Source organism: Corvus moneduloides, chromosome 7, assembly GCF_009650955.1.
Source record: "Corvus moneduloides isolate bCorMon1 chromosome 7, bCorMon1.pri, whole genome shotgun sequence".
In the NCBI taxonomy this organism is placed as follows: domain Eukaryota; kingdom Metazoa; phylum Chordata; class Aves; order Passeriformes; family Corvidae; genus Corvus; species Corvus moneduloides.
The window spans coordinates 5,738,508-5,753,953 of NC_045482.1; the positions used below are offsets into that span (position 1 = coordinate 5,738,508).

The window sequence follows — 15,446 nt, forward strand, 5'->3', positions numbered from 1 at the left end:
GAAGGGGGCTGCTGAGAGCCCTGCTGTGGGACAGGGTCATGGGGGCATCAGTGCCCCCCACAGCTGCGAGGGCTGCAAGCCCAGACAGCCTGATGGGTTTATGAGCACATCCACATCCCTGGTGCCACGGCCTGGAGCTGTGCTGGCGGCTTCAGGGTGAAAGCAGTGTTGGTGCTCTGGGCAGAGGGGATGTGGCTGTGTTTACAGCTGTTTTGGATATGCTTAATCTGAATGCGTTTACAGCTGTCCTGGGTACATGTAATCACTGCTCACTGATGTGATGGTTCATCTAAACACCTTCACTGGTAAAACAACCCCTGCCCGCCTCATGAACCTCTTTGCTTTGGGAGCAGGAGGTGTTACTATGGGAAGACACTTAACTCTTACAACTCTGTTGATGTTCCTCCACCTGCCTATTGGCCCTCTGTGTAAATGTAGAGCTCGTGCTGCTTTCGGGGGTGCTGTGCCCACAATGCCTGATGTTGGTGGTGGGCTCCAAGTGAAGAATGGGATGCTCATCATTGCTCAGTGTTGTGCTGGTTTGGCCAAATTTGGAAATACATTCTCTGATAAAGAGAATACACCCCAAGACCATGTGCAATGCAGGTGCATCAGACAAGCAGAGGATGCTGCAGGCACCTGGGGTGAGCTGTGGATGCTGCTGCTGCTGGTGACCAGTGTAAATAGAAGTGGTGAACCAGTTCAAGCAATCCTTTTCCATGCATTTTTCCAACTTCTCACAGTCCATGTCTTGGGATTTTTGAGCCAGAGATGTTCTTGTACTTGAATAGCACTTGCTGGATCTTGCTTCCAGTTTTTCCTCCCCCTAATTTTCAATGTTAACTTTGCTTTTTTTATTTTTTTGACCCCTTCTTGTCACAATTCCACAAAAGGTCAGCTCTGTCTATCTTGGTGCCAGGGCCTGGCAGCTGAGCATTAATAGCCAGCCTACACTGCACCTCATCTGCCATGACCAGAACCTCCCTAGATGCTCATGGTTTAAAAATTGGCCTTGTGTTGGTCACTGAGCAGGTTGGTTCATGACCTCTTGCTGGGCAGTGCTCAGAGTGTCCCCAAGGTAGTTCTGCATTTTGGCTTCTGGTCCTGCCTGCCCACTGTGACCCCAAGGGACATTTTGCCATGGGTGGCACCACACAGCCCCATGCCTATGGTTGCCCAGCCTGGGGGTGTGAGAGGGTGAGGGGAAGCCAGAGTCCTTCCTCTGCCCTGTACCACAGTGGGGTCCCTGCAGGTGGGGTGAAAAGACAGGACCATTGGTACTCCTGTGAAATTGCATTGGATGTCACTCTTCCTCCAACCCCAAGGATGGAGATCCCTGTGGATGGAGATCCCTGTCTCTAGGACGTGTCCTCAGCTCAGTGTGGGGGCCTCTCTGTCTTGAGGCTGCCCTGATCCAGCTCTTCTCTTGGATGACATCAGGCAGGGTACTCTGCTTGGTCTATCACCTGATCTGTGTGCTCACAGGCAGTCTGGAATCACCATCCTGCCTGTAGACCCAGCCCAGGACACCATGTAGGCACGAGGACACACCTCGGCATTGTTCAGTAGTCTACACAAGCAGATTACTGCAAGAGGAGCTGCCAAACTGCCTTGAAGCATGTGCTGGCCTTAGAAATTCACATTACAGACCATCTATGATGCAGCTGAATCTTTGACTAGGCAGCTATGCTCCCCAGTTGTCCTACAGCAGCAGCCACCACCCCGCTGAGGATGCCATTGTCCTTCTACAGGACTGCCAGCTTGCCACTCTGCAAGGAATGGGTTAAACATCCTCCCTCCTTCCTTTTGCAGCATGGATTTGGAAACACGTTCCCCAGGCTTGGCAGATACTCTGCTGAGGATCATATGGCGACAGCAGGGAGAAACTACCAAGCTTGGATCTGCTGCCAGGGCTTTTCAGGGATGCAGCTTCTGTTGGGTTGGTGGCACAGAATGGTGGAGGAGGTGCTGGGTCTGGCAGTGCATCCACCACATCCTCAGGTGAGGTTAAGGACTCTCAAAGTAGGTCTGCATGAATTGGCATGCAAGATGCAAGGTGTGTCTCCAGTATGGTGGATGTGGGATGGAGAATCCATATTGCAGAACTGTGTACCAGGACTAGCACACAGGCATATGCTCAGCACATGTGGGGACCCCAAGGAGCAAGACCAGTTTGCAAATCATGTTTCCCTGAGGTGGAAAATCACTGTCAGACTGTGGAAAGCATGAAGCTGCTTTTGGCTTCTGGTGTTTGAAATGTGCTATGCTCACTTCTATGATTGACTGCCTAATATTTCCGATTTCCCAGGACTTTGATGAAAAAACCATTGTTAAAAAGCCATTCATTTATTAAAGTGGGTTTACAGAAAAAAAAAAAAAGCCAAAAAAATCCCAACCAATCAAAAAAAAAAACCAAACAACTCCACACCAACGTTTGAATGATTTGGGAAAACGTGATGTTTCATAAGCACCAGTAACTGAGTCATAGTGGCTCAGCTCAGCAAGGCCAGTGCTGTTTGGGGAGGGACCCTCTTTCATCCCACAGTGGCAGGGAGCCAGCTGATCCATGGTGGAATTGGGTCTGCCATTGAGAGGGACGAGGAGCCTGGGAACACACTCTGCCTCCCACCCCACCCTTGTCCCTGCCACATTTCAAGGTCAGCTTGGAAGGGACCACAATGTGTCACCTTGTCCAACCTCCCAGCTCAGGCAGGGTCATCCAGAGCACATGGCACAGGATTGTGTCCAGCAGTGATTTTCCCAACATCCTGGTGGGACACAACCACTTTGGCCAGTGACACAGAGGTGGAACTGAGGAAAGTGGTTTCGTTTCGTAGCTTCACTGCTGATCCTAAGGCAGGGGAAAAATGCAGTAGTTAGTGTTAAATTCCCTGAGCTTAAAATAGGATAAGAAAACACAGACAGGCATTCCTGGAGATGAAGGCATCAGTAGCCAAAAGCAGCCTGCCCGTTGGTGCTGCTCCTCCCGAGCAGGGCAGAGGTGAAGGGTTGTGCCTGCGAGAAGGAAGTGTAAAAATAGGTTGTTGTTTCCAACACTGGCTTTTGCGCTGGTCCTCTTTGCCCTCCGTGTGAACGCCTGCATGGATCCTTACCCCACCAGGAACAGGGAGAGAAGGAAGAAGCCACGAGCCACCCAGTGCTGCACCTGGAGCCCTCATTGGGCACTGAAAGGACATGGTAATGTGGGTGTCACAACCCAAACACTCTGGAGAAACAGGTGAGAAAGCACACGGAGTTCTCAGCATGAAGTTTTAGTAATGTCAAGGTGGTTGATGCAGCAAGACGTGTCAACACATATCCAGGACCATAGGAAACGGCCTCAAGCTGTACCAGGGGAGGTTTAGATTGGATATTTGGAAAAAATTCCTTCACTGAAAGGGTGGTCAGGTACCTCAAAGGGACAGAAAGCTGAGAAAGTTAAGATTTCTCTTTGACCAGTTGATGCCTGTGGTTAACTGTGGCCAGGAATGAGATTTTGGGACATGATGAAAGTGCTCTGAATGGCAGAGACAAAGGAGTGATATCAGGCTGCAAGCCTGAAATTTGACAAAAACTGGGAAGAGCAAGGCCAGTGTTGCATTCCTCTGTGTCCTGCAGCATCCCATGGGCTGAGCTTGGTTCAAGACCTGCAGATGTCTTTAAACTGCAATGAAATGCAGTGGTTTTAAACTGACAGTGAGTAGGTTTAGATTGGATATTGGGATGAAATTCTTGGCTCTGAGGGTGGTGAGGCCCTGGCACAGGTTGCCCAGAGAAGCTGTGGCTGCCCCATCCCTGAAGTGTTCCAGACCAGGTTGGATAGGGCTTGGAGGAAATAGTGGAAGGTGCCCCTGCTCATGGCAGAGGATGGAATGGGATGAGCTTTAAGGTTCCTTCCAACCTAATCCCTTCTGGGATTCTGTGTCAAGAGCAACATGCAAGTCAGAAACCTGCTCCCCAGGTGACCACATGCCTTTGTTCTAAGCCTGCCGTCACAAACAGCCAAGCTTTAGAGCAGTTATTTAATCCTTTTACGATCCCCTGAAGCCCTAACACACATAAAGGGCCATTGACATGGTGGAAGCACTGATGAACTTTATTGATGGTGTTTTGGTGGAGCTCTCCCACTGCTTTCTGGAAAACACTGGCCTTCTTATCTTGGCGTGGTGGGATGCACTCGGACACGGACACCGCATCCAGGATGACGCTGGAATGGCAGAGGCTCAGTGCTTGGGCCCCGCGGGGGGTGCCGGATGCCCCGGCAGCTGTGAAGGCTGGTACCGGCACCCCTTCGAGTGTGGGGGGTACGGGTCGGCGTCCCGGCGCTCCGGGCGGGCCCGGCCGGGGACGGGCTGAGGGCGCGGGGGGGGCGAACCGTGCACAGCACGGCCCCGCCCCCAGCCGGCCCCGCCCCGCACTCGCCCAATCAGCGCCGGCTCCCCCGAGCGGCCGAACCCACCCCTCGCCCCTCGTTGCCGTCTCCGCCGCGCGCGAGCGCGCGAGCGCCCTTGGCCCCGCCCCCGCTTGCGCTCAGGCTCGCCAATGGGAATGACGGGACCGCCCGAGGCCCCGCCCCCGCGCGCCCGGTCCCGCCAATGGGAACGAGGGCACTCCCCGCGGCCCCGCCCCCACGCGCGCGGGGCTCGCGCCGCTGGCAGGTCCGGCGCGGCCTGTACGTCGGCGGCGGCGCGCGCACGGAGCCGTGGCGGCGGCGGCGACGGCGCAGCGGGGCCGCGGCGACGGCGGGGCTCGGCCGGGACCGCGCATGGCGGAGCGGCGGCGGCGGGGTCCGGGCAGCGGCTCGGGGAGAGGTGAGCCCGGGCTGCGGCTGCGGCGGCGGCGGCGGGAGCGCCCCGCGGGACCTGTCCAGGTCCTGACGCGGTGGCAGGTGCCGGTGCCGGCTGGTCCGGCCGCTCCGTACCTGTTGAGCGCGATTGGGCTGCGCGGGCCGGGCCGCGGTGGAGGTGCCGGTGCGGGGGTGCAGTGCGGCGCGGAGCGGGGCCCGGCCGTTCCCGGCGGGGGCGGGCGCCCGGGCTGGCTCAGCCGGGCAGGGGCCGCGGCGGCGGCGTCGAGGCCATTTTGGGGGGGTGGCGGTACGGCGGGAAGTTTGGCCCCGGACACCCGATCCGGAGGCAGCTCCCCAGCGGGACCGGCCGCCCGGCACGGCGCCTGCCCCGGCCGCTCGGGGCCCCGGGGGAGCGGGAAACCCCCTGTGCCTGGCACCCGCTGCCGTGAGGCGGGGCTTGGCCGCCCTGCCCTTCTCCCGGTGCCCCCGGGCCGCCGCCGTGCTCCTCCGGCGTCGCCGGGTCCGGCCGCCCCCGGCACCGCCGCCTGCCCTCTGCAGTGGGGAGGCGGCGCGTCTTTGGAGAGCAGTTCGGGCGTGAAACGCGCCTTTCCTTCCCGGCTTGATAACCCCCCAAAGCCCTTTTCCATCTGTTGCCGTGGCCCCCAGTGGGTTACGTTGTTCCTTTGGCATTTGGTTCGATTTGTGTTGTGCTGGAACAAAACTGCAGTCGTGAGATCTGTGACTGTGCTTTTAAAAGTCTGGTTTGCTTAAAAAAAACGAAGCAAAAGACTTCCTAAGGGCACCTGTCTGGTGCCTGGTGATGGAGGGGTACCGCTAGCCTGGGCCAGCCCTGCTCTCTGCCCATCTTCATCTTGTACCTCTCAGGACTCAGATGAGGGAAGCACCGGTCATGCCAGAGCAGGGCTACAGAGCATTCAGGACTCTGCACTCAGGCTGGTGAAACCACGGAATTGATGGATGAGCCACCATCAGGCATGCTGGTCCTTGGCCTGGGCTTTTTTCTCTTTTTTTTCTTTTTTCTTGTTTTTTTCTTAATTTTTATCACCTTTTCTTGGTGGTATATAAAAGAAAAACTAACTTCATGTATTTTTTAGTATAAACAAGATTAGGGTCTCATTTCTTACTGTTGTTTATTTTATCCAAGTGGTGGTGAGCTTACTGGACTGTTGGGATCCCACAGGCACCCTGCTTGCTCTGTGAGTTACTCTGTCACTGCTGACTGAGAGTGAAGTTGTAGCGTTGTTCTTGGAGCTGTTTTATGCTGGAGAGTGGCAGCAGGCCAACCTTCCTGGACGCACAAGATGTTTAGAATAATTAGTGATGGAATACCGTTTTAAAATAATTGTTTGGGTTTATCTAGCACTCAATTGTAGCAATATCCACCTCTAAAAAGAGCAGGCCTCTGTCGTAATGAGCCTCGTAGTATAAACAAGTTATATCTTGAATGACTTGTTACTTTTGGGATGTCCGAGATAGACGCCTTTGGGGGTTCTGCCAAATCTTCTGTCTAACTTTTTTTTTCCTTCTGCAGTGGACTATGTTTCTTGGCCCTTACGCTGTGTAATTGTGTGCACTGACCAGAGGCAAGGCTCAGTAACCCTCGCTGTTCAGGGCTGGCACAGCTGCACAGAAGAGCTTCCCACTGCTCCACGGGCAGCCAAAGGTTGAGCAGTCCTGGTTTTTCCATGAAATCCATGCTCATATGGAGATGGCTAGCAGTGGGCTCTGCCAGGTGACTGTGTGTCACCCCTGCTCTGAGGCACTGCCCTCCGTGAATTCAGTGCAGAGCCCTGTTTATCTGTGCTCTGGGTCCATGGTTTTCCACAAGACAGAGACTGAGCAGCTTGGGTGTGATCCTGGCTGTGCTGCTCCTTACTGGGATACCTTCCCCAAGTCTCCCAGGGCGCAGCTGTGTGAGTGCACTGTTCTTGCTTTCAGGAGTTGAGAGCAAGGATGGCAGGAGGAATTTTCTCACATTTTGCTGCGTGGTTTATCAGAGCGTGACGGATGAGTGTTGGCCCAGCCTCTCATGCGCACATGCTTTTTGAAGTTTGCTTTCAGCAGTCAGCATGCTGGCCAAGGCTTCTCTGTGTTGCTGATGTTCAAGAGCACTGGCTCCTCAGCTCAAGAGAGAAAAAATAGCCATCTTTTTCACCAGGAGGAGTGTTTGCTCTGTGAGCAGTTGTTTTCTGAGAAGGTACCAGAGAGGACGTTGTGCTCAGTGTTTGAAACAGGAGTGTCTCATAGCTTTGATCACACTGTGCTCACAGACCCTTCTTTGATATTGCCCCCAGTTATCCAGATTTATCTGCTCAGTTGGAAGTTTAGTGCCCTTTTGCGGGCTGTATGTGTTTTGGGAATGGAAATGCAATTCTGTAAGCCGTCAGTGGCAGGCCTCTGACTTGCTATGAGCACAAAGGTCTTCTGGAGTACTTTTATTATAACTAAATGGGTCTTTCTTCTCTTTTAAAAGCCACCCATGTTTTGGTTGAAGTGAGTAAAACCTAAATGGCTGGGCTTACTAGCTCAGACACAGTTTGGGACTGGGACCAGGTCAGGCTCTGCTGTTTCCTAGCAAACTCATGCCTACACTTGGCAAACCGCAGACTGCTGCCTCTGGTTATTCCCAGGTGATCAGTCAGAAATCCTGCACGGGAACAAGGGCTTCCTGCTGAACAGGGTGATGGCGAACACTGCTGTGAGAGAGCCGTGGGACAGACCATGAGTGTAACATGCCCTCTCAGCAACTCAGCATCATTTTTATGAGGTGTCACCTGTGACTTGAGGAGGTTTTGGGGATGACAGTGGTGGTTGTAGGGAATGTTCCCTTGACTGCAGGGGCTGGGTTGAGTGTGTTGGTGCTTCTAGGTGCCAGGGTAGTTTCAGGTGAGGCTGAAATGGTTGTCTCCAGGTGCTTGCAGTGAGTGTCTTGTTAGGCTGATGCCTCTTGTGTTTGAAATGGTTGGGGTGCAGCACCCTGAGGGTCTTTGCTTGGATGCCTGAGAATGTGGTCTGATGAAGACTAGACTTCCTGCTGTTTCTGCAACTTCTGAAACCAGTAGGTGCTTGGCACATTTGAAATTCAGGCCATCCAGCTGCTGCAGTGTGGATTTCAGCTTATATTTAAATACTGAAGATTGAAACTGTGGGTTTGGGCTGTATTTATTAGTGGATGCTGTTATTTATGTATCTTGGTTTTAAAGGAAATACCTTTATAGTAGAAATGCTGCCTGACCAAAAAAAAAAAAAGCTTGGTGAAATGATTATGTAAGCAAGTGAAATGACATTTTAAAGCAAGTTTCTTTCCTGTTTGGAGACAGTGTGGCTGCATTTTTTTCTCTTTCCTGCTGTTTAACATTTTAAAAATCCTTTTAGTGAATGTTTCTTGTATGGTAGGTATGAGAAAGTTGTTTTTGCAATTTAAGTCCTTGAAGAGGTCATCAGCAGGCTCTGGGAGCTAGCAGGAGCCAGCTTGTGACTATTTGGGGCTGTAGCTGACCAAAGCAGTAGCACATGTGTGCATTTAAGTAATAATTAAGGTAAAAAAAACCCCAAAGAAACCCATGTAACTGCTACTACTATGGGAGCTGAGCTCAGAAGATGCTCAGGAGAGTCATCCTCTTAAGAATGTCTGGTTGCAAAGGGATTCGAGATCTTTTTCTGTTCTCTGCCTCCGGGTTAGCTGCGGTGTGTGTGTGTGTGTGTGTCCCCATGCCAAGGGAGTCCATCACCTCCACAAAAGCTGCCGGGGTTACCTTGAGCCTCTGTTCCCGGCGGGAGCGCAGGGCTGAGTCAGTGCTGGCTGCCCTGGGCTGTGACTCAGTGCTGTCCCCTCGAATGCACGGCCAGCCCGCTGCCAGCACAGCCGGGGAATAACTTCATTCCACAGCTGTCCTCTGTGAGTATCACCTGGTTAGAGGGGCTTGGGAATGTCGGGCTGCTTTTCTTAATTGTGTGTGTTGGTGGAAGTTGCTTGTTACTGAGCTTTTTTTTCTGTGTGATACTGAGCATCTGTGGAAGTGCCAAGGAGCTCTGAGTCAAGAAGCTTCTTCTCCTGTGTACAGTGTTATGGTTTTGTCTTTGTGGGTTATGTTCTTCCTTTATATTTTATTTCAGCTTACTTATTTTTTAAAATTTATGTGCTTGAAGAGGAAGGGTGCTTTGTTTTTCTTGTGGAGAAATGTCTTCCCTGATGCTCCAGGGTTAGGTCTCTTTGTGGTTCTGTCTCCTGAAGTGAGAAGAGCTGTCTGTGCTTTTAACTCAGGATTGCTTCATAAAAAATGTCTTTATTGGGAACTCTGGCCATCTTCCTGTGCCTCTAAGCTCGATTTCCCATTGCATGGCATCACACTGTCAGTGCTCTTGAACGAAATTGGTCAACACCTTGAAAAGTCCGTCAGGTTTGACAAGAGGGTGGGTATGTTACAGGTAAGTACTGAGAAGTTGTGTGAGCACAGGAATCTGTGAGGAAGGAAGTCTCGGATGAGTGCTCTGCTGAAAGAAAAGCTGTTGCCGGAGTGCAAATATTATTGGACATCAGAGCATCTCTGTGGTAGTGAGAGAAACAGGAAATCAAGTTTCACAAGTAGTTCCAGTAGAAGGTAGGTCCTTATTTTCCTGAGTATCCGTGGTTTTCCTTTGTGGAAGTGGAGAGGAGTGATCTAACGAGCGCTCTTGCATCATCATAGGTGATAGAAGAAAAGCAAAGGTTTGGGTACAGTCCCTCACCCTGCCCCTGGGGGCTGAAGCATGAGGGAGATGAGTGAAGGTTTTAAATTTCCCCTTAAAGGCTCTTGCAGTTGTTTGGGATAATGTCCTTTTATAGGTTTAGGAAAGCACCGGGGTCAGGATTTTTCATGCAGAGTGCTTTTGGCAGAGATGCAAAGGAAGGGCTGCTTAGCAGATTGCAGAGGAATTTTTGGGTTTAGTTTATTTTAAAGAGATTTTAACAGAATGGAGTTCTTGGACCTAGGTAAGATGAAGAGTATCCTCATTTGGAAAAAACGTGAGGAATATACCATATTTTGAATTTAAACTAGAAATCTTCCTCAGTTGGGGGTGAGTTTGGTGCTGCATGGCAGAAGGTACTTCCTGATTACTTAGCTGCCTGGTGCTTTTGTTATTATGGTACTTCTAAGTTGCATGAACAATTTTGTGATGGGTCTTGGGTAAAATTACGTGTGAGTACTGTACCAATGTCAATTTATCTTTGTTCCAAACTCAATTTTTCAATGGCTCCTCCTTTCTGATATTAATTTTGTCATATCAACTCTGGAAAGAGATAAACTGTTTAAAATTTGATCAAAAAGAGAACAAGCAAGTATGCAAAACACTGGTTTCTTTCATTTGTCATATGTAATGTGAAAATGAAGTTTTTGCATGGGAATTGAGGCAGCCTCAACTAGGAGTGTTTTTTTCCCATTTAGTCTGTGTAGGTTTTGAGATTTGTAGACATAGTTAATACCTGCCTTTGCCATTCTGTAGGACTTCTGCTGAAAGTGTTCTGTGTGTCTAAAATGAAGTTGATTTTGATTTAGGTTGATTTACTGAGCTCTTCAACTTTATTAGCAAATGAGCCTTTAAGTTTAAGCTTTCACTGCCTTTTTCCTTGCTTAGTTATGCTCTAATATTTGTGCACAGTCTGCTGGAAAACTATTAGAGGGGAAAAATACCTTTGACTTCTTTCTTTACATGCAGATTTTATAAAACCTTGTTTATAGAGGCCATTCTGTATCAAAATGAGCTTTAATTTTTCACCTCAAATACTGAGCACAGGTACTGAGTACTTAATAAAACAACTCTAAAGCTCTTTAGATGGCTCCCAGTAAGAGCACAGTCGGATCTTTTAATTAAAAAATATGATTAGCTCTATGTTTTCATTAATAAAATTTGAAGATTAGGTGGAAAATGAGTGTGACCAACTCTAGAGGAAGACTCCAGTTAGGGATAATATAAACACCAAGGTCGGGACCATAGATCATGAAATTTATGCAGCAGAAATTACCAGAGACTTGGGAGAATACTGAAGGAAAATACTTCTGTAGGCTTGGTTTGAGGGAAGATTACAGCCCTGTGGATGATGGAGCCTTAGTGTGGTCCACAGGATAGGAAGAAAAAAATGCATTCTGATCAAAACTGGAGTAAGATAACACATTTTAATGCTGCTTTTGGCCTTTGAGTTGCCATGTTTTTCACAGCTAAAGATAAAGGATCACTGCTGGTATATTTAAATCTCTGAAAAATGAGAAGAATTAATATAAGCCGATGACTGAACTGTGCTTTGTTTGGGAGAAACTTGTATAATAAAGCTGGCTCTGTGAGGGAACCAGGGTTATATCCCTTCTCCACTGCCCAGGTTTTAAAGCTTGCTCTTGATAGGCACAAGTAGCTCACACTGGGAGATCAAAGGAGGAGGAGATAACTTCACTTTTGTTGGATGCTTACTCACTTTTATAACCCTGATAACCTTCAGTCAAGTTTACACCTGGAAAGCACTTTGGTAGCACGTGTGTTTTGCACAGTATGGAAATTACCAAGGGGTATTAAGTAGGGAGAGATCTCCTTTGTGATAGCTTCTGAATCTGGAAGACAAATAGCATTTTTCTCCCTTAAATTTTGGTAGTTTTGGTAGCTAAAACTTGTCAGCTGGTTGAACAGCCCCTTTTGGATGCTGACTCTGTGCAGGTTTGCAGCCCCTCGGATCTGTTGCCTGTGGAGTCTGCACAAAGTCTGGGTGTTGTTCACGGGTATGGAGCCACAGGCAACTGCACAGTTATATTCTCTATTAAACCAGAGTCATCTTTTCTAGCTAGACTAGAGCATATTCCTATTTTTTTTTTTACCTGTAAGCTTTTCAGAGCAGCTGTGTGGCACAACGATTGTATTTTCTCAGCTGTGGTGGCTTTGATGTCTTCTCTGGGGCTGCAGCCCCTCTCTTAGTTAGAAGCACTCTTACGGCCAGCAAAGCCATCCTTCCAGTGCTGAGAGCAGATAGGCTTTCGTGGGATTTAATGTGTATTATACAGACCTTCTTGTAGTGATACTTTTACAGATGCTTTTTATCTCCTGCTGCTCACCAGTGCCAAGTGGTGTTCTGTAGTTTGATGTCATGTGATACTGTGTTTTGATAACAAAGAGGAGCTGGAAATTAATGTTAACTCAGACCAGTGATCCTGGCAGTTGTGGGTTGGGTGTGTATACCAGCATTTTAATTGGAGTTGGGAACATGCTTCTGATTCTACAAAAACATGTAGATGTGGCATATAGGGCGTGGTTTAGTGGTGGACCTGGTTAGACTCAATGATCTGAGAGGTCTTTTCCAGGCTTAATGATTCCATGATTCTTTGACAGTCCTGCATGTCTCCACCTCTGTGCTTAAGCTGGGATGGGGGTGGGAGAATGTACACAGGCTCCCTTCGGAGGGGGGTGAGTGCAGAGATGAGCTCTAGGGCATGTCCACTGCCTCTAAATTTGTGATTGGATTGTGCTTGTGTTGCTAATGAGTGTTCAGTGTTTGATTAATTAGAAGCTAAATCAGGACCCTTTGCTGAGTTGGCAGCTCTCAAGAACGTGAGACAGAAAAGCACAGCTGATGCAAGTGAAAGCAGGAAGGTCTGGTTGGGAATGTGTGCCTGTGCTTCTGGCAAAGTACAGGCAAAGGGGTGACGTCTCCAGAAAAAGCTTTTGTGAAAGTGGAGAAAATCCTGTCTTCACTCCATAAGCTACCATACATGCTTGAACTGGTGGGAGCTCAACCCCAGTAGCCCCCACCCTACTTCATGAGGACTGTCAGGTCCTTCCATCAAATCCACAAAATCTGTTTTTTCTCATGTCTTTGAAACTCTTGCAAAAATCTGTTATGTTAAATAGAACTCTGCTGTTTTCCATGAGGATGATAATGAGTTGGGAAAGCTTCCCAACTAGCGGAAAGGGTGCATTAGTCTGAAAGCCTTTGGGTAGTTTGTCCCTGTTTGATGCTTTTATATCAAAGTTGATTTCCCCAGACCTCAGTGCTGACAAATATGGATAATGAGGGATAGTGAGTACTACTGTAGCTCTGTCGTTTTTTTTTTTTTTCCTGGTGCAGCCTAGTTTATCTTCTCTCATCCCCTGAAAGCTATTCTTAGTAAGTAGTTGTTTTTCTTGAATTAAATGAGTGAATAATCACTATTTCGTTCACTGTCCTTACATATGCTTAAATATAGTATTAACCTAATCTTCTTATATGCTTTTCCTTCTGCTGCTCCTGAGTTCCTAAAGGAATCAGGTTCACTATTAATAAGATCTGTGAATGAAATTGCCTGGAAATGAAATACTTCTTTTGGGCTTTGGTTTGTGTTTATTGCCAAGATGGTAATTTATTCGTATTTTTGGACAGCAGCATCATTCTTTGTGCACATAACTTCTGTGCTGTCAAGAGAACTTTTTCTGTGTACAAATTCCTCAGATTTTTTTTTTTTTTCCTACTTGGAAGGGAAAACGACTGTTCGGTAGCAAACTTTTGGTTTTCCATTTTAGGAGAAAGGGAGGAGGAGAGGGAGGGAGCTCTCCGTGGTACCGAGCGGGGCTGGGGCCGCCGGGCTGTGGGTGCTTGCTGCCGGCGGGAGGGAGAGAGGCTCGTCCTGCCCTCCTGGTCCTAGTTATATATCCCAGTTATATAAAAAATTATATAAATTATATTTTATAGATTTTTTAATATTAGTGTAGATAATAGATATATATTATATATGAACAGCTTCAATAAATACAGCTTAAATATGGCTAATGTTCCTTTAACTCCATAGTTTTTTTTTCAGCTTGTCCTTCTCTCATCGCTGCGTTTCAGATCATGATGACTGGCTGGCTTTTTTTTTTTGCAGCCCAGATAATACCCAGCACTACTGGACAGTATTCCCAATGCCACTGCTTATTTTCCATCTCCTTTGGCCTCATGCGCTTTTTCTCAGACAGAACCCAGACAGAAGCTCTTCATGCAGGCTTCAGTCAGGTTTCAGTCAGCAGCTCAGCTGAAGGTGAGGCCCTACCCTTTTGAGGCCAGTTTGCCCAGACCACATATGAACACCCACAGCTTCTCTCAGCATCTGTGATGCCCTTGCTGGCTTTTAGCAGAAGCCTTTTTCAAGTTCAGAGTTCACAGAATATCCAGTGTTGGAAGGGACCCAGAAGGATTATTGAATCCAACTCCTGGCCCTGCACAGGACAACCCCAAGAAGAGCTGTGGCTTGTTCTCCTTTCAGTATGTTCTTTCCGCAGTCCTTTGTTCAATAGGTTTGCTTTCTTTTAAAGTTTGCTTTCCAGACTTGAGTGAGGTTCCCTGATAGCTGTGAGAACATTTTCTACCTAGCTGCTCTTGATGGCTTTCAGTGAATATGGAAGGGACTAGAAGTACAACATTTGATTACTGTAATAAAAGCTCTGTGGAGGAATATGGCTATTGACTGTTACTCTCTTGCCAGAGTATCACCTGATCTGTAGGACAGCTTAGCTGAAGCAGGCTGATTTTAATGCTAAAGAAAAAAACCCCTATGTTTTGAAGGCCATAGCTTTTAGAGTGCAGTTGTAGAAAGTAGGGAAAGGAATTTTTCTCCTGGTAGCTTTCAGTGTAGCAAAGCTCCTCAGCTTTACTTATGGCTTTGGCTTGGGTATTTGTGCATCTCCCTGGGTCACAGGCCTTCCTTGCTGTCTTCTAGTGTTTTCTTGCCTAGGTTTGGTGTGTTGCTGTAGTCCAAACTGGACATAAATTGTAAAAATACAAAATAATACAAAAATTGTATTAATGGGTATTTTTACATCCAGTGGTACTTAAAATGCATACAAACACTTCTTGCTCCAGCAGTTGTCCTAGCAGCATTGCTAGTGAATGCTACTTTACCGTGTGTGCAGTGGGGTAGTTTTGAATAAATGACTTTTGGATCTATCTTAGAAGGCTGCTGATGTTATTGGAAGATTTTACCTCTCAGAGCTAAGTCTTGGTTTCTTGTATAGTGCATGTTCACAGTGCATAGGTTATCCTTGAGAGAACAGCCAACTCCCCATATTTCTGAATCAGTATCTGCTTCTTTACTTCACAGAAAATTCATGCAGTATGTGCATATGTTAAAACTACATGCATATGTATAATATTTTGTCTTCAGTACTTTGTCCAGAATAAAAACTTCAGTCTAAAAATAAGTACAGTAAAAGGTCACTAAAGTAGGTTCATAATCCAAATTCCACTCAACATGGGTTTTTTTTGGCATATGAACTGATACGCTCATTGCTTTCATGGCTGAGATCTCTTAAGTAGTCTTGATGGCATCACATGGCTCTTTCTCTCAGTGGTTTTGTTGTATGGAACCTGAAGGAAATGTTATGTCTTGAGTTATTTGCTCTCCTAGGTTGGTGTGCCAGGGGAACGGGGATTTTCCATTCTCTTGCCTGGAGCAGGTGTACCACAGTCTGTGCAGAAGCAGTGCTGGTCTCCTTGGTGATCTGCTGCTGTTTTTAAAATCTTGGGGACCTCTGGTGGGGTCATCCTTGGACCTTATGCATGTGCTACTGTAGGTGTTGAGAGCAGCAGAAACAGAGGAAGGATGTGGGGATGGTCCAGGTATGTGCGTGTCACGTGAGATTGGGGGGGGGGGGGGGGTGTGGCAACAGG

General features: G+C 48.1%; 1 protein-coding gene across 4 annotated transcripts in view; it reads left to right on the forward strand.

Annotated features, from left to right (window-relative positions):
- ADARB1 (adenosine deaminase RNA specific B1) overlaps positions 1 to 15,446 on the forward strand; it is a 115,587-nt gene that overhangs the window by 45,460 nt on the left and 54,681 nt on the right. For 2 of the 4 annotated variants that reach the window (XM_032113723.1, XM_032113726.1), the window contains exon 1: positions 4,744 to 4,811. The exons of 1 other annotated variant lie outside the window; for it this stretch is intronic. The gene's annotated coding sequence lies outside the window, so the exon portion shown is untranslated. Of the gene's footprint in view, positions 1 to 4,743; positions 4,812 to 8,684; positions 8,706 to 15,446 lie in introns of those variants that run through there. One more of the 4 variants, XM_032113725.1, reaches the window with a different exon arrangement.